General features: G+C 41.1%; 2 long non-coding RNA genes across 3 annotated transcripts in view; one reads left to right on the top strand and one right to left on the bottom strand.

The window, feature by feature from the left end:
* The window catches only part of LOC146046284 (uncharacterized), an 86,593-nt gene extending 83,583 nt beyond the window's left edge, over positions 1-3,010 (bottom strand). For both annotated transcript variants that reach the window (XR_014465833.1, XR_014465832.1), the window contains exon 1: positions 2,881-3,010. This is a non-coding gene — a long non-coding RNA (uncharacterized LOC146046284). The remainder of the gene's footprint in view (positions 1-2,880) is intronic.
* Positions 3,011-3,530: 520 nt separating this feature from the next.
* LOC146046282 (uncharacterized) lies at positions 3,531-25,206 on the top strand. The gene is made up of 4 exons (XR_014465831.1): positions 3,531-3,626; positions 9,152-9,311; positions 16,658-16,803; positions 24,508-25,206. It is a non-coding gene; the product is annotated as an uncharacterized LOC146046282 (long non-coding RNA).
* Positions 25,207-25,959: the final 753 nt, after the last annotated feature.

Genomic DNA, 25,959 nt, shown 5'->3' on the forward strand with positions numbered 1-25,959 from the left:
TCCCCTTGAGCGCTGGCAGAGAGGGGTCAGTGGACACTATTGGCCAATGCTTTTTGGAAATTTTGCCAATATTTTGGCTTTCAGGGTGAAATGTGTTGACCCAGATGATTTTTTGGTCAATTTTTTTGGCTGAGGTGCGAGAAATCAGAGATTCCTCTCTGGATCATTTTAAACTTTCTCTTTAGTTTTAAGTAGAGATGGCATATCATACCCCCTCTGATTGAATTTAACAACCATACTAGACAAGGACTCCTCCAAGTCGCCCTGATTGCTTGTGATCCTCCGTGCTCTGAGCATCTGGGAAAATGGGAGGCCTTTTTTAAGGGGGGCAGGGTGGAAACTTGAATTAAGTAGAATATTGTTCCTGTCAGTTGGCTTACTGTACAGCAGGGTTTCCACTTTACCATCTACAATGCGAATTTCCACATCCAAATAGTGTATAGAGGATGCATTCGATAAATACGTAAATTTGATTGGAGAACAAGTAGCATTGTGTGTATCAATCAGATCATGTAAGACACTCACATCCCCTGACCAAAATACCAGGAGATCGTCAATGTACCGGGTGTACTATAATAACGACCCCCTGGTAATAGGGTTATCAATAAACAAAGCCCTCTCCACTGCAAACATGTACGAAATCTGCCATTAAAAGTAAAGTAGTTCTGGGTTAGCGTCATCTCTAATAACTTTAAAAAGAAATTGACCTCAGGGCCACAGTATAGGGGATTGGCAGTGATGAGTGTCCTGACGGCGTCCAAGCCTGCACCGTGTGGTATACACGTGTACAGGCTTGTAATGTCAACTGTACACATCACACAATCTAGTGGAACCTCCTTCAGATCCATTCACTTATTTAACAACATATTGGTGTCTTTAAGATAATATGCATCACCCTGTACACAGGGCTGAAGAAACACATCGAGATACCGTGAAATAATCTGGTAAAGAGACCCCCAGCCAGAGATGATCGGTCTGCCCGGAGGTTTCACCGGATTTTTGTTAAATCTTCGGGATGGAATATAGAACAGGCACAATCAGCTAATGCGTGCTCTAAAATCCCATCAAGTTCAGCCTTGTAACATGTTGTCGGATCCTTAGATAATGGTAAATATGTGGTGGTATCAGCTAGATGTGAATTTACTTCAGTCACATAATCACCTGTGTCCAAGATCACGATACCGTCACCCTTGTCTGCTGCCCTTACAGTTATCGGCACAGAAACGTTGGTCAACCCCTGTGTGGTGTCTGTTATTCCGAGTGCCGCCAACGGGGGGTCCATATTACCGGCAGCAGCTGGATTACTTTCAGGAGGGCACCGGAGTTATATTATCTGTATTCACCTGGACATACAAGCGATTCACCTAGGAGTGCCTCCTCAACATTGCATATATATATATATATATATATATATATATATATATATATATATATATATATATATATATATATATATATATATATATATATATATATATATATATATATATATATATATATATATATATATATATATATATATATATATATATATATATATATATAGCAACAGTGTCCTAGAGCGGAGAGAAGTGGCACTCGAGGGATTTAGACCAAACAGGAGGAGCAATCAACGTTTCGGTTTAATAACCTTTGTCAATCTTGACAAAGGTTATTAAACCGAAATGTTGATTGCTCCTCCTATTTGGTCTGAGTCCCTCGAGTGCCACTTCTCTCCGCTCTAGGACACTGTTGCTATTTATAGGTACCTGCTTGGAACTTGCTAGGAGGCACCGTGGGCATATACTGTTGGTGATTGGAGTGCTGGGTCCATTGTTTGTGTATATATATATATATATATATATATATATATATATATATATATATATATATATATATATATATATATATATATATATATATATATATATATATATATATATATATATATATATATATAGAATGAAAGAGACAGGCAGCGGCACTCTTAGGAAGTTTTCAAATGTATTCAAACGTGACCAAACCAACGTTTCGGGGACTAGCCCCTTTGTCAAGGTGTAGGTAGAACGGTTCTACCTACACCTTGACAAAGGGGCTAGTCCCCGAAACGTTGGTTTGGTCACGTTTGAATACATTTGAAAACTTCCTAAGAGTGCCGCTGCCTGTCTCTTTCTTTCATTCTACAAATCTGATCCAGAAGGCACCTGGGTACGCTGTACCATTGGCAGGAGTGCCGGGCCGCAACCACTTCTCTATATATATATATATATATATATATATATATATATATATATATATATATATATATATATATATATATATATATATATATATATATATATATATATATATATATATATATATATATATATATATATATATATATATATATACACACAGGGCTATTTTTTCAGCAGGCTCCAGCAGGAACTGAGGCCCTTATTCTAGTTCACTCTTTCTGACAAAATATTTCTTAGATGTACAAAACCATGTGCACTGCAGGTGAGGCAGGTATAAAACCCCAACCAAATCTATTTCTCTCTGCACAAGTAACACCTGCCTCACCTGCAGTGCACATGGTTTTGTCCATCTAAGAAATATTTTGTCAGAAAGAGTGAACTAGAATAAGGGCCTCAGTTCCTGCTGGAGCCTTCTGAAAAAATAGCCCTGTGTGTGTGTGTATATATATATATATATATATATATATATATATATATATATATATATATATATATATATATATGTATATGTATATGTATATGTATATATATATATATATATATATATATATATATATATATCTCAACAGGTTATCCGCACACCAATAGGGTATAATTCAGCACGGTTGTGCTCCAATCCAAGGTACAATGCAAAAATAGAAAAGATAGGGAGAGCACTCACCAATTCGCAGCCAACTCCAATAAGGTTAACTTACAACTTTATTCTTACATAAAAAGAATCAGACGTCAACGTTTCTGTCTGTCTTGCAGACCTTTGTCAAGACATCAGGCCATATATAACAAGAGATCCTACTCCATCAGAGACCTAACTCCAAATGGCCCAGGGTCTGTCTTATATACCCTGACTGACAGGAAACTCACTTGTGGACCAATCACATTGCAGAAAAAAAGTCACTTTTAAACCAGTGATAACAGCAATTCAAATGCCCAGAAAATGTAACTAAATGCTCCAGATTGTGGTTCTCCACAATGAATTCAAACCTGGTAAGTACGTCTGCCAGAACTAAGGGATTAAACAAGAAAAAAGAAAAACGTGTGTGCTAAAACCGGAAGTGGCGTGCGTTCCATTGCGGTGGAACGCACCGCCATTGTATCTCCTGGGCGAATTCATAAGCATCTGATGCTATTTATGGGCAGAATGGAACTCCGGACAATCAAGAATGTAGTTCACATCATTTTAGTAAAACACGGGTGGTGTGTCCATTAGAAATAAAGGGAACAGACTGTGAGGCATGTATGACAGAGCCGCGCACCCGGAAGTGGCGTGCGTTCCACTGCGGTGGAGCGCACCGCCATTCAACCTCCAGCGAGCGGCTGTCATCAATGAGAAAATGCAGCCGCCGGATGTGTATCGGCGGCTGCCTAGCAACAGGCGGGGACTCCGCAAGTGCTGTGCTCAGTATGTAGGTGAGCAAATAGTGTAATAATGCGGACTTAATTGGCACCATCACAATTGCGTTCCATTGCACCAGGGACGCAGGGTCCTGTGTTTAATATCATGTAATGTAAGAACAAAAACTTTATTAAATGCCACAAGTGAGATGTCAATCAGGGCTACATGACAGGCCCTGTGCTAACAGTTAACATAATTAAAATTAAGACCATGTATAATATAATATACAAATAAAAAATTATCCAGAAAATACAGAGATACAAACAATCGTAGAGTGGAGGCATGGGTTAACTCACCCATAACCTACCATACATAAAAAAAGAATCATGGGGATCATAGTGACCGATCCCCATCCCACTCCATTTGAGCCTTTTTTTTTTTGGGGGGGGGGGGGGGGCAAAAAGGACAAATCATAAGTTCCGTGTGGATCATCAGGGGTTTGAAAAGATCATTTTAAAATTTAGTTACATTTTCTGGGCATTTGAATTGCTGTTATTACTGATTTAAAAGTGACGTTTTTTCTGCAATGTGATTGGTCCACAAGTGAGTTTCCTGTCAGTCAGGGTATATAAGACAGACCCTGGGCCATTTGGAGTTAGGTCTCTGATGGAGTAGGATCTCTTGTTATATATGGCCTGATGTCTTGACAAAGGTCTGCAAGACAGACCGAAACGTTGACGCCTGATTCTTTTTATGTAAGAATAAAGTTGTAAGTAAACCTTATTGGACTTGGCTGCGAATTGGTGAGTGCTCTCCCTATCTTTTTATATATATATATATATATATATATATATATATATACTGTATATATATATTAGGGCGGAGTGAAAAAACTGAAATTGAGGAATTCAAAATCGGCTAGTGTGGAAAAGTTGTGACTTGACTTGAATAAGAAACGTGCAAAAGCATTTTGATCTGAGTCAACATCTTCTGTTCTGGCAAGAAGCCTGAAGTTTCACATTTTTGGTGAAAATGACGAAAACTATGAAGATGCTCCGATCTAGTTAAAATTATGTCAGGATGTCTTAGAGTGGTTCATTAATATACTTTAGCATAGTAAAAGAGAGAACGAGATTGTCCTAGTGCAAAGTGACTGACTTTGGTGGGAGAAAAAATCCCTAATAATTGACCCATTTTCATGGTCACAATTGTGAATATTGTGTGTTTTCTCCTGAACGTGTTTATAATAGAAGAAGCACAAATACTCTAAATGGAATTTCGGTGACACTGTGTGAAATATAACACTGCATAATAGCCCTTAATCAGACCTGATCCTAGTACAAATTTGTTCTCAAAATGGGCAAAACAAATGCTGCATTGCAGGTGGGGTAGATGTAACGTGCTGAGAGAGTTAAATTTGGGTGGGGTGTGTTGAAACTGAAATCTAAATTTCAGTGTAAAAATAATGCAGCAGGTAGTTACCTTGCACAGAAACAAAATAACTCACACAAATCTAAAGGTGGCCATACATCTACAGATCGATTTTCAGATTGGGCCGGTTGGAACAAACAGCTGGTAATATCTGAATGACAGTTTTTCAGCATTTCAAAGCAAATGGTCAACTGTCATTTGCTCTCATCTTTTACCAGGATTTTGTTCCAACCAGACAGATCGGACAATAAATCTGTAGATGTATGGCCACCTTAAATCTCTCTGCACATGTTACATCTGCCCCACCTGCAGTCCAGCATTTTTTTGCCCATTTTGAGAACAAATTTGTACTGCGATCAGGTCTGATTAAGGGCCATTATGCAGTGTTATATTTCACACAGTGTCACTGAAATACATGAAATTGGATTTATGCTGCTCTCTTTGCAGTGCATATACAAAGATAGACAATCCTGTGTATATAAATAAGAAATAACTGTTGCAGTCTGTTATTGAAAAACAGTAACTGTTACAATAAGTATTACAAGTAAGTGTAAACTGTCTAATGTATCATTTTACATATCACTTCTGTTTATTGACAGAAAAACAGTGTTGCATCCCCTATGCTGGGAATATGAATGGGCTGCATTACAGCATATAATTATGCCAAAGATAAGCCAATATAATAACTGTTAAATACGAATTGTAAGCTTGCAGTGGGGCCCTCTAACCCCCAAGTCTGTCTGTCATTACCCAGTTTGTTTTATCACTGTCTACTATTGTAAAGCGCAACGGAATCTGCTGAGCTATATAAGAAACTGTAAATAAATAAATAAACAAATACATCTAATGTTTAGGGGGAAAAAAACAAGAACATTGATTAAAAAAATAACAGGTTAATCATTCTATGAGTGGTGTCCAGCAGTACATATATGCCAATGACTGTGTTCATTTCTAGGCAGCAGATCCATCTTAACAGCAGTGTGGGCACCTGGGCAAAGCAATGCACTGGGGCCCTTACCCATTCTCCTCTCCTAGGGGTGGGGGGTGGTATCAGCAGCAGCTTTGATGTCCCACGGGTGGCAGGGGGTGCTCTATCTTCCATTCAACATGTAGGACCTGGAGCAGTAACTTCTGCTAATTACTCCTTTACTGCACAGGTGGTGGGAGGGTGAACACTAACGTGTGGAAGGGGGCACTGAGCTGTATGAAGGGTCCCTTGTAAATGACTTCCAGGGAGGTAGGGGGTGTTTTATACACAGGGGTTAATGGAGTGGGCTTAATATTCGTCATTTTCCGGTGGAAGGGCAGCTTGTTTGACTGCAGATATCGCCATTATCTGGAAATAGATTTCTTAGCCTAGTATAAAAACCTAGAGTCCCAACTTTCAGGAGGTGCTGGGAACTTGGGTATCAGAGATCAGGAGCCAGAGCAATCCATTGACAAAAATATAAAACTACACCAGACGTTTGGAGCTGGAGCAGGGACCGGCTGCTTGAAGGCTGATATCTCTGGTTCTGGGCATGATAGAGACAAGCCGCTAGTGTCAGAGAGAACCTGAGAAATACTACTGGAGATTGTATTTAACAGGTCGGATGTGGACTGCTGCTTTGAAGTTGGATATCTGCAGTTCCCCAGGGCCGATTTTCAAAATTCTGGTATCCCTGGAAAAAGGGGATCCTCAGCTATCAACATAGAGCCCTTATACGCCTGGGGCCCCTGGGCAAGTGCCCATTAAGCCCATACAAAAAGACGGCCCTGCTAGGCAGGATTGATCAGCAATACTTATTACAGCATAATGCACTTTAATGTATTTAACTGTTAATATATTGGCTTATCTTTGGCATAATGATATGCTGTAATGCAGCTGCAGGTGGGGCAGATGTAACATGTGCAGAGGGAGTTAATGTGGCCATACATCTACAGATTTATTGTCCGATCTGTCTGTTTGGAACAAAATACTGGTAATGGATGAGAGCACTTTGCTTTGAAATGCTGGAAAACTGCCAAAAACTGTCATTCAGATATTACCAGGTATTTGTTCCAACCAGCCAGATCTGACAATCGATCTGTAGATGTATGGCCACCTTTAGATTTGTGTTGAGTTATTTTGTTTCTGTGCAGGGTAAATACCTGCTGCATTATTTTTACACTGCAATTTAGATTTCAGTTTAAACACACCCCACCCAAATTTAACTGTCTCAGCACGTTACATCTGCCCCACCTGCAATGCAGCATTTGTTTTGCCCAATTTGAGAACAAATTTGTACTGGGATCAGGTCTGATTAAGGGCTATTATGCAGTGTTATATTTCACACAGTGTCACCGAAATTCCATTTAGAGTATTTGTGCTTCTTCTATTATAAACACGTTCAGGAGAAAACACACAATATTCACAATTGTGACAATGAAAATGGGTCAATTATTAGGGATTTTTTCTCCCGCCAGTCAGTCACTTTGCACTAGGACAAGCTCGTACTGTTTTTTACTATGCTAAAGTATTTTAATGAACCACTCTAAGACATCCTGACATAATTATAACTAGATTGGAGCATCTTCATAGGTTTCGTCATTTTCACCTAAAAAGTGAAACTTTAGGCCTCTTGCCAGAACAGAAGATGTTGACTCAGATCAAAATGCTTTTGCACGTTTCTTATTCAGGTCAAGTCACAACTTTTCCACACTAGCCGATTTTGAATTTCTCAATTTCAGTTTTTTCACTCCGCCCTAATATATATATATATATATATATATAATATATATATATATATATATATATATATATATATATATATATATATATATATATATATATATATATATATATTAGTAGTCTGGTAGACTCGGCACTCCTCCAAAGTATACAACTGCCTGGGTGCACTTGCAGGTCAATGATAAACATGGTTGGGATGTACTGATAGCCCTAATTAGGGAAGGTACATCGCATGGCACTCCAGGGACTTCACACCGATAGAGAAAAAAAATGTGCTTTAATCACTTAAGTGAGAGCCCTAATTAGGGCTCTCAGTACATCCCAACCCTGTTTATATATATATATATATATCGCGTGGCATAGCTGCATGTGCCTAAAAAAAGGGCCGGGGTCTATGCCATAGGAGGCGTGGCCTTGTGGGGATTCCGCAGCCGCAGGCCACCCTCCCATTCCCCGTCACTATGGGGACATGGCCAATGCTGTGTAAGCTGCTGGTTATGCCCCCAGCCCCTCTGATTCTTTGAATAGATGTTGCAGAGCAGGGAATAGATGTATGCGCACAGCATCAATTCCCTGCTCTACACCGCCGGGCAGAGGAGGCATCCAATTGCCACCCTCTTCACTGTGGGACACTGCTGGTTCCAGACGGGTAGGGTGACCAACTCATCTCTTTAATGCGGGACACATATTAATTACACAGGTTCTGTGGCTGGATTTCACCTGGTTTTAAACTGCCACACCTCAAGACTCCATTTCACCTGGTTTTAAACTGCCACAGAACCTGTGTAAATAATATGTGTCCCGGATTAAAGGGATGAGTTGGTAACCCTACAGACGGGACATGGGACAGTTTAAAAAAAATGCAGCAGATGTGTGAAAGTATGCTAATGCTTTAGCCACCTGTAGGCAATACACCTACCCAGTGTGCCGTCACAGTCATGTAGTCTTTAGGTTGCTCTGTTCCACTTGTCTACTAATGTGTGGTTAAGTGGACAGTGGGTACAACAACATTTCGGGACACAGTAATTATGTTTTTTTTAACGTCCTTGTACATACTAGGAATTGCTTTTCTAGTGAAGTGGAATCTAGAATGCATTTGGTAGTGGGGACAGAGGACCTCAAAAAAACTGTTTAAAATGCTCTGCATTAATGGCGAATAATGGAGACACCTCTAATATCTCCAAGCTGTCAGTAAGTGGCATCAGTAATTCACTGTGCACAGGGTAACTGCTGTCACACTTGGCAACAAGAGATTAGTGGACCACCCTCTGGCGCAGCAGCCGGTGTATCTCAACAGATGAAAGGAGACACCACTCCTTACATACAAGACATCCAACAAAGTACAAATGGAAACACACTGGCGCTAATACGTTACTTCCCTTTTGTATGGGATTTTTTTTTGCAAAGGAGTGTTTAACTGTCAATTGTTTTGCTAAATTACTACAAGTTTTCTTTCAGGTCCCTTTTTTGAATGAAGATCCAATCAAAGCAGCAGCAGCAGCAGCAGTAGTAGCACTCAAGGATCCCTCTGAGGAAGCACAGATAGGAGAGGAGTCATTCATGATTTTAAAAATTGGATCAAGGACTTCTTCTGAACATGACTGAATATATTGATGATGTAGGTGTTGGTGGTGGAGATTGCATGTGCTTGGATCCAACAGAGAGAATAGAGCTAGGTGATAGTGTCAAAAACTTTTGATAATTGCGCTGCCAGTGAAGTAACAGGGAGGAGAATCCTAAATGGTTGAGGTCACTATCTTTACTTATTATGGCTTTACAAAGGGAACAGATAGCTTGACAGTTGTTGCCTGGAATTGGGTAGGAAAAATACACTCATAAGAGGTGGATTTATTTGTCTTTTGCCTAGGCAATGTGTCAGGACTCGGGTATCTGGTGCTCCAAACTGTGACAGCAGTGGGCCATTGGTGGATGCTGGGAACTGGAACACTGGGGGTTAGAGGCAAGGACAATTCATATAAGGATCACTGGCACTGTGGGCACAGCTAGGTGGGGGAGTTGACAAGACTCTGGTCAGAGGCGCAGAGTCTAACACCACCGCCAGATTTCACCAGGGACCCCCGCAAGGAGATTTGGACTCCGTTGCATTGGGGTGCCAGGTAGCAGCCCTCTGACCGGAGTTCCCCACAGCTAAATGGCCAGTCATGGGAGATAGACGGTGACTAGTGGCAGTGAGCTTGGAACTGAGGAACTTGGAACTTGGTCTGCATTGGTCTGGAAGGCCTGAGAGATGACAGGGCTTGGAGCCGGAGGGGTGTTGATGACCTGGGAGTCGAAAGGGACTGTAGATGGCCTGGGAGCCAGAGGGAAGTAAATGACCTGGGAGTCGACACAGACTGTAGATGGTCTGGGAGCCAGAGGGGTGTTGACAACCTTAGAGTCAACATGATGTTTGACGGCCTGGGAGCCGACATGGACAGTTGACAGCCTGGGAGCCGATATGGGCAGTTGAAGGACTGGAAGCCACTGGAGAGTCCGTCTGGCTTAGGAGTCTGGAGGGTACGTTGGCCTGGGAGCCAATAGAGAGTCTTTCTGGCCTAGGAGCCAGGAGGCCACTGTTGGTCAGAGAACCAGTAGTGTATTCTTCAGCCTGAGAGATGGTAATGGTTACAGAATCGACCTGGGAGTCGGTGATGGCAGCATCAACCTAGGAGTCGATGACAGCAGAGCTGACCTGGGAGTCGATGACAGCAGAGCCGATCTGGGAGTCGATGATGTCACAGTTGTCCTGAGAGTCGATGACTGTGTCGGTCTGGGAACCGATGGTACTGTGCTGCACTCAGGAAGCTGACTGTAAGCTGGATGCTGGAGATAATATAACAGCAGCTACAGCAGGTGGAATTAACCAGGTAGAACCAGGCAGCATGCTTGCTCCTGATGAAAATTCGTTAATACAGAATTGAAACATTGAGAACACTAAGCTTGTCCGTCGTTCTTCTTTGAAAACTTGCTGTGAGTGCAGCCAATCCTGTCACATATACATACTTAGGCCCTTATTCTGATTGAGTCAGATGGCTCCGAATGCAGATGGACGGCCGATGGTTGGTGTTTGCGCATGTGCAGAGGCGTATCTGTGCGAATGCCGCGCACGTCCAAATATGGCGTGAATTCTGTACAGAAAACGATAATTTGGAACAATCCGAACAGGGGGTGGAGAGGGGCGTGAAGGGCTGTGTGGGCTCATTACCATATGCGTACTCCCTGCGTTTTATAGGTGTTCCCATGAAAACACTGGGCATACGTATGGTAATGTGGCCGTGACGCACGCATATGACATAGCCGGATGCCAGCTGCCCGCCCATATCCCTGCTTTTGCACGGAGAAATGCCCAATTGGTCTGGAGCACTCGGTGCTGCCTGACCACTCAGTCCAGTATTCGATGGTCGGCATTCGATGGTCGACCGAATCAACTAGAATAAGGTTGTGGAGAATAAGTGGCAGACACGCAAAAGAGTGTCTGTCCCTTTAAGAAGCGCGAACCTGCTCAGTAATTAAATGACCAATTTTCAAGTAAAAAATATACACTTTATTAAAATAACACAGAAAATAATCAATAATTCCCCCCCTCCATTAATTCATGTGCACAGTATCAACAGACAAACAAGACAGACAACGAAAAACATATAATAAAAGCTGGATTAGCTGAGAATGCCGTTTACTGCAGTCACTCGTATTGTGGCAATGAATGAGGCAAGTGAATGAGGCTTTTGTACAAATTAGCTAGAGGCTTTTGTACAAATTAGCTAGAGGCTTAAAAGGTGCTTTGTATAGTTACCAGTCCTGTACACTTGATTTGCGCTGTTTTAGAAGAAAGGTGGAACTCAGGTCAGTCTCTCCATAAATTACCAGAGATGTGCTCCGGAGTTGGCTGTGATGGGGACCTCTCCTGCTGGACCAGCCAGCTGGATAAATATTTGTAATCCACGTGTGTTGCGCTTCTGCGAAAGTAGTGCAGGACCAGCGGTAAAAAACGCGTTTTTGAGCCCTTATTACCGCTGGTCCTGCACTACTTTCGCAGAAGCGCAACACACGTGGATTACAAATATTTATCCAGCTGGCTGGTCCAGCAGGAGAGGTCCCCATCACAGCCAACTCCGGAGCACATCTCTGGTAATTTATGGAGAGACTGACCTGAGTTCCACCTTTCTTCTAAAACAGCGCAAATCAAGTGTACAGGACTGGTAACTATACAAAGCACCTTATAAGCCTCTAGCTAATTTGTACAAAAGCCTCATTCACTTGCCTCATTCATTGCCACAATACAAGTGACTGCAGTAAACGGCATTCTCAGCTAATCCAGCTTTTATTATATGTTTTTCGTTGTCTGTCTTGTTTGTCTGTTGATACTGTGCACATGAATTAATGGAGGGGGGGAATTATTGATTATTTTCTGTGTTATTTTAATAAAGTGTATATTTTTTACTTGAAAATTGGTCATTTAATTACTGAGCAGGTTCGCGCTTCTTAAAGGGACAGACACTCTTTTGCGTGTCTGCCACTTATTCTCCACAAATTTATACTATCTAAGGGATCGACACTCCCTATCCAAAGAAGCAGCGATTATCCTGCCCAGTTAAATAAATTCATAAATTGATTGAATCATTGCTCCTGTTTTAGTGACATATCTATTGTTCTATGGTGCTATTATTATACCCATTTGGAAAAATTAAAATAATTTTGTTTGGGAACTAAAGAACTAGCACGACCAGCGCTACGGAGTGGCTCTAGGGTCACGAAATTCTTTTAACTAGAATAAGGGCCTTAGTGTGGAAGGCACCTGGGACACTGCTTTACTACAGAGAGTGCTCTGCTCAGGTGACCTGGCCTGGGTGCCCGTCCAACCAGAGAAGCACTCTGGTATGTAGACATTAATGAAGTAAGAGACGTCATTCCAAGTACTTGAAAAAGACAGTGCTTTTACTGCAGTGCCAACGGCGTTTCGGGCCGGGGGCCCGTCTTCAGCACAATAACAGTTACAACAAGTGAAATAGTGCATTAAATACCTTACCAGAGCTGGTGCCTCCACGCCGCCATTCCGCCCTCCCTCCGGCTCCGGGACCTACTTCCGGGTTTACACCAGATGTGATGCGGCGCCTGTTGCAGGGGAGGTGATGTCAGTGTGCTGGCACTGCCCCTGTGTGTTACCTAAAAAATACAATTCATTATTACATTACTGTGTTAACAAAATGATTTGTGCATTTACTAATTAACAGGAACAGTGACATTTTTATACTTTGCAGTGCAATTAAAAAACTTTGTATCTTCTCAATACCTCAGATTCTTTGTGCGGATCATTACCACCAGATGGTGCTATTTTCTAATAAGAACATACTGTATATGTACGTTCCAGTGCAAATTATAATATGATTAAGATTCTGTTATTGAGCCCCAATTATTACAGCAAGGAGGGTACTCCAGTACATCGGCAAGCGACACAGAAACATTTGGCAGCAATAAAAGGAACAAAAAGAGACCGGTGATGCCTTTAGGGGTCGATACCCGATCGAAAATCATGGATTGGGAACGGAAGGCAAACGGAACCCCAAACAGACAAGATGGGGGGACAGAGCCAAAGACTCCAGAAAACACAAATCACCCAAGTGGCGCAAGAAATAGTGTTTCATTTATCAAAAGTCCCATTAACATCAGCAGAGATTAAGCTCCTCAGTAAGGGTTTGAGCTATACACCGACCACTAAAAAGGATGACTTCCAACTGCAAGTGCACAATTATAAATTTAAAAGGAAGTTATGCCTGAGAGAATATTTTGATAAAATATCACACACACTGGAGGTGCCACAAATGGAAGAGCACAGCATAAGAAAAAAATTAGGACCAACCAGCACGTTCGACCCACAATCCTTCAACGCCTCAATAAGAACATTTTCCAGATTGGTGGACTCTTCTTGTAAATCAGCCCAGACATCATCCAAACCTAACCTAACAAAGAAGGATAGTATGGCCTTAAAAAAAACGAAGTGCCAGACAAGACATAGTAATAAGGGGGGCCGACAAGGGGGGTTCTATAGTGGTGCAGGACATAACACAGTATTGAGAGGAATGTGACCGTCAGTTGTTGGACAATAATACTTATGCCTTACTAAGTGAGAACCCCACTGCCCGTTATCTCAAGGAACTTGATGTATTACTCACCACAGCAGTGGAGGAGGGCATCATCACACCGGATACCCAAAAATATCTATACAGGAACGAACCAAAACTGCATTGTTCTATACTATTCCAAAAGTCCATAAGGACGCGCAGAGACCCCCGGGCAGGCCTGTACTCTCTGCCCGTGGGTCTCTGTGCGAACCATTGGCTGTCTACTTTGATCATTATCTTCAACCCTGCATTCAATCCACGCCAACCTACTTGAAGGATACAACTATGCTGTTATCAATATTGGCCTCAATTACACAAATACCAGAGAACTTGACTTTGGTCAATATCGACGTTGTTAATTTATATACATGCATTCGCCATCAGCATGGACTGTCGGCGGTACAGGAATTGATAACGGACAATAACTTATATTCTGGTCCACAGATTGACTTTTTCCTCAAGTTAATATGGTTTACCCTTACGCACATTACGGCAGATTCTACAATCAAAGCTCCGGGTGTGTAATGGGTTTGGTGGCTGCTCCGGTCTATGCCAATGCCTATATGCACTCTGTTGAGAAAAATAAACTATTTTTCACAGACCCCGAGATCCAATGTAATATCTATAGATATCTAAGATATATATATGATATTCTATTATTATGGGTGGGTTCACAAGAGCAACTAATAGATCTGCTACAGAAACATAATATGTCTGACAGTGCTGATAAGTTAACATTTAATGTGAGCAGGAAAACTGTCAACTTCCTTGATGTACAGATTACTGTGAGCGAAGGGAAGATACAGACACAATTGTATTCAAAACCAACTTACCGGAATACTATTGTACATAGTCAAAGCTTCCATCCTAAACACACAATCTCTAGTTTACCGTATTCCCAATTTCTGCACGTGTGTCGTATAAACAACAATGCATGACAGACAATTGGAGATACTGCACAAATTTTTTTTAGAGAGAGGGTATCAGAAAGGAGCGTTAAATAAAGCAAAAATTAAGGTGAGCCGCAAAAACAGGTCAGACCTCTTAAAAAGTAGAGAGAAGTCAGAGGGGACAGGAGGAGTGGGCAACACTATCACTTGGGTAACACATTATACAGTTAAAAGCCCAGACATTATTAAAAAAGTCAAATCATACTGGCCCATCATCAATACTGACCCAGACCTGACGAGTTTGCGTGACAGTCATCTCATGCCTAGCTACTGTATGTAAGGGGACCTAATTTCAAGGACATCCTGGTCAAAACGGATATCAGCGGTTTTGGAAAGGCCAAACTATCACACTATTTGGCTAAACGACCAGGATGCCACAAGTGTCTGGGTTGTGCAACCTGCACCTATATAGTGACGCGAGACCAGTTCAGACATCCGTACACAGGCAAAAGTTATAAAGTCAAACACACTCTGACCTGTTCTACTAGGTATGTTGTATATCTGCTGTCTTGCCCATGTGTGTTGCACTACGTGGGCAAGACAGCTAGGCAGTTCAAAGAACGGATGGCCCAGCATCGAAAAGCAATAAGGGATGCGCTGAGGAGTGGTACAAGCGACCAAGCAGTGGCACGACATTTTGTGGCAGCTAGGCACATCATGGCCACCCTACGATACAGGATGATCGACCACATACCTGTCTCTTTAAGGGGTGGAGACAGAAATAAGAGATTGCTACAAGCTAGGCACATCATGGCCACCCTACGATGCAGAATGATCGACCACATACCTGTCTCTTTAAGGGGTAGAGACAGAAATAAGAGATTGCTACAGTTAGAATGTTGCTGGATCAACAAATTAAATACGGTGAAACCCTTTGGTTTAAATTAGAGATGTGCGGCGGCCACTTTTTCGGGTTTTGGTTTTGGATCTGTATCTCCCTTCGTGTTTTGGATCTGGATTGGTTTTGGCAAAACCACCCTTGCAGGTTTTGGTTTTGGATCTGGATTTTTATGAAAAAATGCTAGAAATGGCTGAAATAACAGAATTTTCAGGCTTGGATCCTGACTCGGATCACCAGATTCGGATCTGCCAGATCCCGGAGATCCGGACCCGCTCATCTCTAGTTTAAATGAGGCATTGAACTTTAATTGTTACTTATAAGGATTTAAGTGAGTAAACGGGAGAACAAGATATGAGTAACATCTGAACCAAATAGTTAATTAAAATAAGGCAGTGCTATCTCATCCATTAGAGGCATTAGAAGGAACACATCCCCAGAAAAAACAGTTGATAAGGTTTATTGGGCTGCAAACTATTATAAAATATATGATAATATGCATATTGGGATATTTTATATGAATATGCCCACATGAATAAGGTACAGGATTGCTGATTTTTTTAGTTTACACATTTTATTCAACACGTCCTATGACACTTTGAGATTTTTCTTAATAGAATGCCTTATTGGTCGGCATATAACATGTTGACAACTAGGAACTATGAAGATTATTGATAGGCACTGGTTGCAAGGTTTTTCTTTACACACACATGTCATTTTTCACGTTTTTTTCACACCCATCCCATTAGGGGCTGAAAAGCTCCTATGGGTCTTAAAAAGTTTGGACACGTATTTTTGCAACTAGGCAAATCTTTGTAAGAGTAAAAAACAACATCTAAAGAAAATAAATGGGGCTCAATAACAAAATCTTAATCATATTCTAATATGCACTGGAACGTACATATATGTTCTTATTAGGAAATAGCACCATCTGGTGGTAATGATCCGCACAAACAATCTGAGGTAGTGTGAAGATACAAAGTTTTGTGTACAAGTAAAAGTAAATGTACAAATAATTTTGTTAACACAGTAATGTAATAATGAATTGTGTTTTTAGGTAACACACAGAGACAGTGCCAACACGCTGGCATCACTTCCCCTGCAAAAGGCGCCGCATCACATCCGATGTGTGAACCCGGAAGTTGGTCCCGGAGCAGAAGGGAGGGCGGAATGATGGCGTGGACCGTGGAGGCACCAGCTCTGGTAAGGTATTTAATGCATTTTTTCACTTGTTGAAGACGGGCCCCCAGCCGGAAACGCCGTTGACACTGCAGTAAAAGCACTGTCTTTTTCAAGTACCTGGAGGGACGTCTCTTACTTCATTAATATATGTACTCGGATCCTTAATGTTCACAGTGGTTGGGATTCCATGAAATCTGAACAGCTCATCTATAATGACTACCTTTAATGTTTCATGTAATATGTGACATGTTTGTCTATCCCCTCAGATCAGTAGCAATAGTTGCCATTGCATATGGCATATTTAATTTCTCCTTTCTGTGTAACCCCATTCCATTGTAACCTAGTCAATGGGATTCTGGGTGATGGATGATATTGGAAGGAGAACTGAAGAAGAGTGGGCAGGCAGCCATGGCACATATTGCATGTAACATTAAAGATACTATTAAACTTACTACTTTTTTTTTTACCTCCTGTGTATACTGCTAGGACCCTGCCGAATGGGGCTTTGTTTGGGGCTATGCATGATGGGAGGGAGTTCCCTTGGTGTGTTCAGTTCAGTTCCTGATGTAAAACCAAGGTTACACGTTCTTCTACACTACAGAGTCCATGGGAGGGATGTAATGCTTTATGTGTCCGGCCGTCTAAGTTCGTCTGGCATCCTGCACAGCTGCAAACAAAAACAAAGAGAATAGATTGTCTTCTTGTTGGCACACAGAGGTCAATAGAAAGTATTTTTTTTTTACATTGAGTGATTTTTATTAAATTTTCTGATACACAGATTAACATATCAAACATAAACAAATTTATCGACTGAAATTTAGAAAAAAAACAACAACATATCAATACAATAATATTATATAATAAATATAAATATTAATAATAATAATAAATAAGTTACATTAGCAGAAATATATTTTCTTTTGAACAAATGGCATTATCAAATTAACATGGATTAGAAGGTAATCTACAATTAATAAAATTATATCTTAAGAGATGAATATTTTGATGAAAGCCATCGGGACCAAATACGATAAAATTTAAATTCAGCCTTACAATTAATATATAAATATTTCTCATGTAGCACTGTTACATTGACCAAGGAAATCCAGGCCTTAAAATCAGGCCCTGATGAATCCATCCAGAGTCTAGCTATGCAAACCTTAGCCAATGTACACAAATTAATTATATATTGTCTAGAATGTTTATCCAGGACATCATTACCCGATACCCCAAGGCAACAAAATCTTGGTGTTAACTTATTTAAGGGAATTCCTGTTACAGATATAGCTTGAAGCACTTTATTTCAAAATTGTTTAACAACCGGACAAACCCATAATAAATGCCAAAATGTTCCCATGTTACATTTACATTTGGGACATATATCAGAAGTTCTTCCACAAAATTGGACTAATCTAACCGGAGTCAGATACGTTCTATGTAAAATAAACAATTGAATTTGTTAAAATCTAATTGAAGCAGTGGAATTACGAGGACATACAAGTGCCTCATTCCATTCAACCTCAGACAGCCTACCCACCTCCAATTCCCATTTCTGCTGCAGATTTGGTAAGTCAGTAATATGATGATATGATTGGAGAAAATTATATAAACATGAGAGTGCACGTTTAGAGCACAATTGTAGGAGGAATGGTTTTAGAGGAGAATGTCGAATAAGAGGAGGGCCTTGAGGAAACTGCAAAGACAATGCGTGACGAAGTTGCAAATATCTGAAGAAATACATAGGTGTAAAATTAGACTCATCTTTCAGCTGACTAAAAGATTTCAAAACTCCATCCTGATATAGCTGACCCACAGATATTACTTCCCTTTCACCCCAAACTACTCTAGGGTTAAGAGAGAAAAGCTTTGAATAATTTAGAAAATTCCATAATGGAGTGTCTGGGTCAACATCCTGAAAATTCATTAAAGCATGTATCTCTCTCCATATTTGCTGAGCCTGAATAACAAGTGGCAACTTCTTATAAGAAAAAATGTCACCGAACAATGCCTGGACAGGTGAAAGTCCATGTTTCATTTCTAAATCCAGTAAGCTCGGAAGGGAATCTGAGGGACATTCCTGAAGCCATAGTCTTAAATGAGATAACTGAGCCGCATAATAATATAATTTAAAATTTGGAAGTGCTAGACCACCTGATGCTTTAGTTCTGGTTAGTACATCTATTTTTATGCGAGGCCTCTTATTCTTCCAAATGAAGGAAGAGACCATACTATTAACTTTCTTAAAAATAGAATTTGAGAGATATATTGGGGCCTGTTGAAATATATATAGAAATTTTAGTTGAACTATAATTTTTATTAAATTAACTCTTCCAGTTAATGTCAGAGGAAGTTTAGACCACAACCTAATCTTTTAAGGATTTTTTAGAAAAAATTTGTGGCGCTATTATGATAGGAGATCGCCCGTCCCGGGTGATGGGATATTTCCCTTATCCCTGGCAAACGTTTGTGATTTTAATAATGTACTCGGGAACTAGGCGCTTTCCTCACAGATTTTGGTAAAGTCTAATGTATTTGTCATCAAGTATATAAGAGATATGTATATAGGTAAGTAGGTATATACTCCCCTTCCAGACGGTTGTTATCTCTCTCTTTCTCCGGAAATGATCACTTATGTTGTTCCTCAGTCGACATAAAAAGTGAGGAGACAAAAACATATACAAAATCCAATGTGTAGATTTGTTTAAAATAATATCCAAAAATTCTGTGGTGTTTTCTCTGAAGTGAGTTTTCCTTAATGCGTACCCAACTCACTTGAAAAAACTGCTTAACACACTTATCTAGGTATCTTTCAGGATTTGGGTAGCATACCCGTACTCACGGAGACATCTGCCGTTGAACACATAAAAAGGTATCTTCCAATCTCACACTTACCTAAAAATCTGGAAATGGTAGCACTAGTCCAGGAACTAGTCCTCAGGAGCCTGAGGAAGAGACACATGTCTCGAAACATGTTGTTCCTGGACTCCTGGAGTTCCTACTAGTAGATGACTCAGTGTTGGAGGTGACCACTATATAACATAGCACAATTTTAGAGATATTGTTGTGTGTATATATGTATGTATGTATATATATATATATATATATATATATATATATATATAGTTCTATTATTATAATTTTTTTAGTACACAAAAGAGAGAAAACTCATTTTTTCTCTTTTTCTTTATTTAAATAAATTATTTAACACATTTATTTTTTTATTATGTTTTGTATAAAATACATATATCATCACTAACAATGTAAAAAAAATATCATAAATGTTCATATACTGTACCTGTACCAATTTTTTATATATATATTCCATATAATGATAATTCACTATTACAGGACTTTCATCGGGCTGCTCCCATCCTATGGAATGCCCTTCCATGCACAATAGGACTCTCCACTAGCCCCCAAACTTTCAAGTGTTCCCTGAAAACTCACCTCTTCAGGCAAGCCTATCATATTTAAGTTCCACACACATAACCCTCTGAGGCACTTATGTATTATATTGCTTTACTTCTGAACTTGCGACGTGGTGGGACTGCTATACTATTACTGGCGCCTGTCCTTGTGTTTCTCTCCTATGTTCCTATAGTTGTAAGCTTGCAGCAGGGCCCTCTTACCTCCAAGTCTGTCTATTGTTACCCAGTTTGTTTTATCTATGTTTACAATTGTAAAGTGTAATGGAATCTGCTGCGATATATACAGTGGTGCAAGTAAAAAAATGACTAAGCAGTACTATGCTGCACGCCGAAGATGCGCACTGAAAATGGGCATGGTTAGGGGTGTGGTCATATGACACAAGGGGGAGTGGCTACCTGACAAAACTTTAGAACACAATGACATTTCTGTTTGGGATTGTGCATTGCATCCTGCACACAAAATGTAGGAGCCAGATAAACTACAAACAGGGATATTGCACGCTGAAGGCGGGCGGCCAAAATTTACACATGCCATAATGCCCGTTACACATTATGCCCCACACCAAAATGCTCATTGCACCGCTGCCGCACAACTGATGCCCATTACTAATATGCCCCCACAGTGCCAGATGTGCCCCCATAGTGCCACACATATATGCCCCCATAGAACTAGGTATGCCCCAAGTGCCAGATATGCCCCCACAGTGCCACACACATATGCCTCCAGTGCTAGGTATGCCCCCAGAGCCAGATATGCTAATATGCCCCCACAGTTCCAGATGTGCCCCCACAGTGCCACACATATATGCCCCCATAGTACTAGGTATGCCCCAAGTGCCAGATATGCCCCCAAAGTGCCACACACATATGCCCCACAGTGCCACAAATTTGCCACCACAGTGCCACACATATGCCCCCACAGTGCCACAACAGTGCTAAGTGTGCCCCCAGAGCCACACATATACCCCCACAGTGCTAAGTATGCCCCCAGTGCCAGATATGCCCCCACAGTATGTAACACACATATGCCCCCAGTGCCGGGTCTCTGAGGTCTCCTCTCCCCCCTCCAGTCGCCCGCCGCCTGCTTCCCTTCAGAGGGGAGGGGAGAGCATCGTGCGTCTCTCCTTCCACGGCTTCACTGTGTGACTGGGCCGTCAGCCAATCATATCTTGCGGGCTGGCTCCTGATTGGCTGACTGGATTTACAATGTCCATATTACTACTGCCACAAATAATTAGGTCTCAAAAGGAATTACAATTCATTGTTTTGCTATAAAAATACTGCTTACTCAGTAATGTCAAGACGCTGCCATATAGAGACACTGACAATGGTAGAACCTTTGAGATTTATTATTTTACATCAGATGGAAAACCAGTAAGGGAAAGACAGTAATTCAAACTTAGGACCACATTTACCTCTACTATGGCTAGAAGGAGAAAGGATTCCTAATAAAGACAAAGCTCTGTGCTCTTATTACATTTGTTATACTTACCCCATGTCTGTGTGGGGTGCCGGACGGGGTCCCGACAGTCGGGATCCCGACAGGCATTCACCCGACGTTGGGATCCCGACTGTCAAACACCGACAGCCGGGTTCCCGCGGCCGTCGGCTATTTTCCCTCGTGGGTGTCCACAACCCCTATAGGGGGTTTGTTGCGCTCGCCATAGTGTATGGGTCCGGCCAGTCGGGATCCCGACGTCGGGATAAGGACTGTTGGGATCCCGACTGTCGGACCCCTATACCACACCCGTCTGCATGTCGGGCAGGAGCGGTCACTGTAGTCGTGTGTAGCCTCAGCAGCTCATAAATGCGGCATCAGCTGCTACTGAAGTCCTCATTGGGCTCCTTGCTCCAGTCATCAGCGGCAGCAGCAGCAGACTGGTAGTAATAATAGCTGAGCTGCCTCTAGTACCCGGAGACTGCGCTGCTGTCCACTCCCATCCCTTTGCCACCTACTCTCAGGGTTAGCTGGCTCTCAGCCCACTGATCCCCCCGTTCTCCGAGGAGTGTGTAGGAAGTGATCCCGGACTCGCAGCAGCAACACAGAGCTGATCCCACCTGCTTCAAACAGCGGCCTGCTGTCCGCTGCCTGCTTCCCTTCGGAGGGGAGCACATCACGCGTCTCTCCTTCCCCGGCTTCACTGTGTGACTGGGCCATCAGCCAATCATAGCTCATAAAGCACTTGGAATATTTGTTATGGCGGTACGGTGTACCAGCGCAATATGTTTTACCGGTACGCCGTACCACCCCGTACCGCCATACCTGCACCCCTGGCAGAAGAAGGAAGAAGAGGAGGAAGAAGAGAAGGAAGAAGAGGAAGAAGAGGAGGAAGAGGAGGAGGAGGAAGAGAAGGAAGAGGAGGAGGAGGAAGAAGAGGAAGAAGAAGAAGAGGAGGAAGAAGAGGAGGAGGAGGAGGAGGTATATACTGGCTCATATAATCAGCCATATCATCAAACTAGGATATACATTAAAGAAGGTAGGAAGAAGAAACTCATTCTCATCCATTGGACCTCCAAGACGCCTCCGAACCTTAATGAACTCCTCCACTTGGTATATCTAGAAAGACGATCTATCTTGGATGCCCATGATGAGGAGAGATCTCGGAAATTTTATACCATATGGCAACCATTCATCACCTCTCTCCCCCCCAATACTAGAGCGGACCTTTTAAAACCTTTCATGAACACTACTCGGTTAACATCAAGCATCCTTTGATTTCCTCTCAAGTTGAATTGCGCTCTCCTGATTACAAGACTGGATACTATGGGGGAAATTTACTAAAGGAAATTTGTAAAAAAAATAGGTGTATTTGTATCCAGAAATACACTTATTTTTGACATTTACTATCCCGAAAATACAGCAATTCGTAGTTGTATTGATGTACAATCAACACAAATAGGAATTGCCGTATTTTCAGGATAGTAAATGTCAAAAATAAGTGTATTTCTGGATACAAATACACCTATTTTTTACACATTTCCTTTAGTAAATTTCACCCTATATCTGTATACTATAGTCTTTAGGGAAGGATGTCTGGAACAAGTTGGATGGTATTTCGTCTTTCCGCTTTGAAATGGCAATATAACACTAATATATAACCTTTATATTTCTCACCATCACTCATATCCCCCCCTCCTTACCCTATCCCCCCTCCCCAATAACATTCCCCTCCTTCCCTTTCCTTTTCCTCCTTTATCTTCCCGAAAAATTTCTTACAATAGTTTTCATTACATTACTTGTTTATATATATATATATATATATATATATATATATATATATATATATATATATATATATATATATATGCCCATTCACTCTGTGTAATGTTACCAGTGTTACTACCTCAACAGGTACAATTTCTCCTATTTCAGCCTGTCTCCTGGGAGGTGGATAACCTCCTACTAAATTACCTACTCTAATAGATTTCAGTTCTTTATGTTCCTGGTATCTATGACTGTCTTATATTGGATGTGAATGGTAATTGTATGTGATTTTATTTATTCAACGTTGCTATGTTTACTAGAAAACTCAATAAAAATTATAAAAAAAAAAAAGAAGGTAGGAAGAAATGTGTCCACATATAATCATACCTACTATATCTATATAGTACTTTCATTTTACTAACAATTTCTATTAAGAATGTGGACTTTGTATTATACAATTACACATAGTGAAGGTAGACCGCTAAAACTATACCTTTCTATGTCTGGCGTGGCTCCAGCATACCAAATAACTGCCTGTACAATCCTGTAATAGGAGGCTTATATCATGTGACCACCAGGTTTTGCATTGATAAAGCTGTCCTGTGAATCGTGCGTTGGTGTGGTATCATGGACTATGGGCCAGATGTACTAAGCTTGAAAAGTGATAAAATGGAGAGTGATAAACCACCAACCAATCAGCTACTACCTGCCATGCCACAGGCTGTGTTTGAAAAATGAGTTTAGAGCTGATTGCGGAGTGCAGAGTTTTCCAAAAATTTAACTGCATTCCTGATGCTCAGGCGATTCGACCATGCAGCCCCTTTTTCTTCAAATGCCTTCTTATTGTGCATCTTGAAACAACCACACCACTCTTTTTCAGAGAGACCTGTATTTCAGCTGAATTTATTTGTGGATTTTTCTTTGCATCTTGAATAATTTTCCATGCAGTTGCGGTGATTTGGTTTCCACAGAATCCCTCATTTTCCCCTTTTTAATTAGAGCATGAACACTGTTGATTGCCATTCTCAATAGCTTGGATGTCTTTTTTTAGCCCTTTCCTGTTTTATACAGTTCAATTTCCTTTTCCTACAGATCCTTTGACAATTATTTTGCTTTCCACATGACTCAGAATCCAGACATGTCAGTGCAGCACTGGATGAAAGATGCAAGGGTCTTTCAGGAGACCAGAAACTCACTGACCTTTTATACACACACTCACTGATTACAAGCAAACAGATCACCGTCTTGAGAAAGTTTCCAGTGAATATTGGTTATGAAACACGTTGACATCACTTGTACTTCCTGTGGAGTCTCCAGTCTATTGTAGCCGGCTATTGCAATAACACTGAACGCCGTGCCCGACATACACCGTCAAGCCTAACAGCAGCACGGACAGCTCACCTGCTTGCGGTGAGCACTTCTGCATCCCAGATTGTTTCAGCGCTCATATATCCACTGGCTTTTACTACAATTCCAAATAGCTGAGCGTTAAATCCATACTAACAGCTAATACTTATGCCCTGGTGAGAAATATATGATCTGACACATTCCATGTGAGTATATGCAAGGATTTGAATGTGCTACTGTATCATTACTGCCTAACCCGGTGACAGACTTCTTGCCAATTAACATTATTTGCGTGTTTGCCCACATACTAAAGGACTGGCTATCTTCTTGCACCGGCTTGTTAACCCTGCATTGTGCGGATCTTATGCATGCTGAACTGCGGCTACATTTAAAAATAATTTCCCCACGGATAATCAATAGAGCTCTGGAGACTTCCTTTCCCTTAAGTGCTATCTCATACTAATTGAGCTATATTTTAGAATTATATATTTGTGTATTTTTTATTGTGCATCTAATTGTATTGGTATGTTTTTTTTTATTATAAAATTGTTAACATTGCAACAGTGTGTCCGGGGCCATTCTTAATCAGCAGACTAATCTGAACAATCTATTTACAGCATCGCAGAGCATCTAAAATCCTCTTTTCGTTTCTGTTCTAGTTTGGTGAGCTATATATATATATATATATATATATATATATATATATATATATATATGTACATAGTCCTTTATACCGGCTCTCCGTCTAATAAACAGCTGATGCGCCGGGTGTCAGTACCTAACACTCGTCGGAGCGAGTGTATAAACAAGGTAGCGGGGGGGAGTGCTGCACTCACGGCGTCTTCTTCAAATAAATACACAGCAGTCAGTTGAACTTGCAACGTTTCAATGCCTTTATTCTGGCATTTTCGTGATACCTGACGAAAATGCCAGAATATAGGCATTGAAACGTTGCAAGTTCAACTGACTGCTGTGTATTTATTTGAAGAAGACGCCGTGAGTGCAGCACTCCCCCCCGCTACCTTATATATATATATGTATATATTACTTTTTCTATTTCTAAGGATCTTGTGGTCTGGTAGACGTTTGCTACCTCCTCTAAACTACATTTTTGTTCCTCTCAGAATCCAGACATGTCAGTGCAGCACTGGCTGAAAGATGTAAGGGTCTTTCAGGAGACCAGAAACTCACTGACCT

Source organism: Crinia signifera, chromosome 11 (genome assembly GCF_055691185.1).
Source record: "Crinia signifera chromosome 11, ASM5569118v1, whole genome shotgun sequence".
In the NCBI taxonomy this organism is placed as follows: domain Eukaryota; kingdom Metazoa; phylum Chordata; class Amphibia; order Anura; family Myobatrachidae; genus Crinia; species Crinia signifera.